Genomic DNA, 731 nt, shown 5'->3' with positions numbered 1-731 from the left:
CCTTTCCTAACTTCAGGGAAAAATCCCTACCTGGGGAAACAACCTTTCTCGGAGAGGTGACCTTGGTTAAAACACATAGTGCTAAGGGGAGCAAACATATTAAGAACAGTATGCTATATACGCCAGGTCCCTTGAAACATATGCTGTGCAGATGTTTCTTTCCTGCAGCGACTGTGTCAAGCAGCAAGGATGGACCGGCTTCCGGCATGTTATTATGATATACACACACATACACAATTGCCCACAGTATCTTAATAAAATATTGGCAAAGAGTATGTGTTCTGGAGCCAGAAAAGTAGGCACTTTAATACCAGTTCCATAATTAACTAGCTGTGTGAACTTGGAACTTGGGCAAGCTTACTTGTACTATATGATCCTTGGGCTCCTCATTTTCAAAAAGAGACCAATATTTCTAATTTTTGCTGTTATTATTAAGATGAAATAAGACACTCTCCAAAACCACATTTTAGTGTAGTACCTGGCACATAATAAGCATTTAATTTTTACTAGATTATATTTTATATCATCAGTATTATTACTAGAAGTTAAACCACAGAGTGAAAAAAAGAATCAAAATAGACAGATGCATAAAAACTAAGGGCACCCCTGGGCACACACAAACCCACAGACTTAATTCCACTCTTAAGTTAGGGCTACGGGTCCTTGTCAGACGTTTGATAGAGAAATTGCCTGACAACTTACAATGGCAATTCTATATATATATATATATA

This window comes from Myotis davidii, unplaced genomic scaffold (genome assembly GCF_000327345.1).
Source record: "Myotis davidii unplaced genomic scaffold, ASM32734v1 scaffold2030, whole genome shotgun sequence".
NCBI lineage: Eukaryota > Metazoa > Chordata > Mammalia > Chiroptera > Vespertilionidae > Myotis > Myotis davidii.
This window is presented reverse-complemented; position numbering follows the sequence as displayed.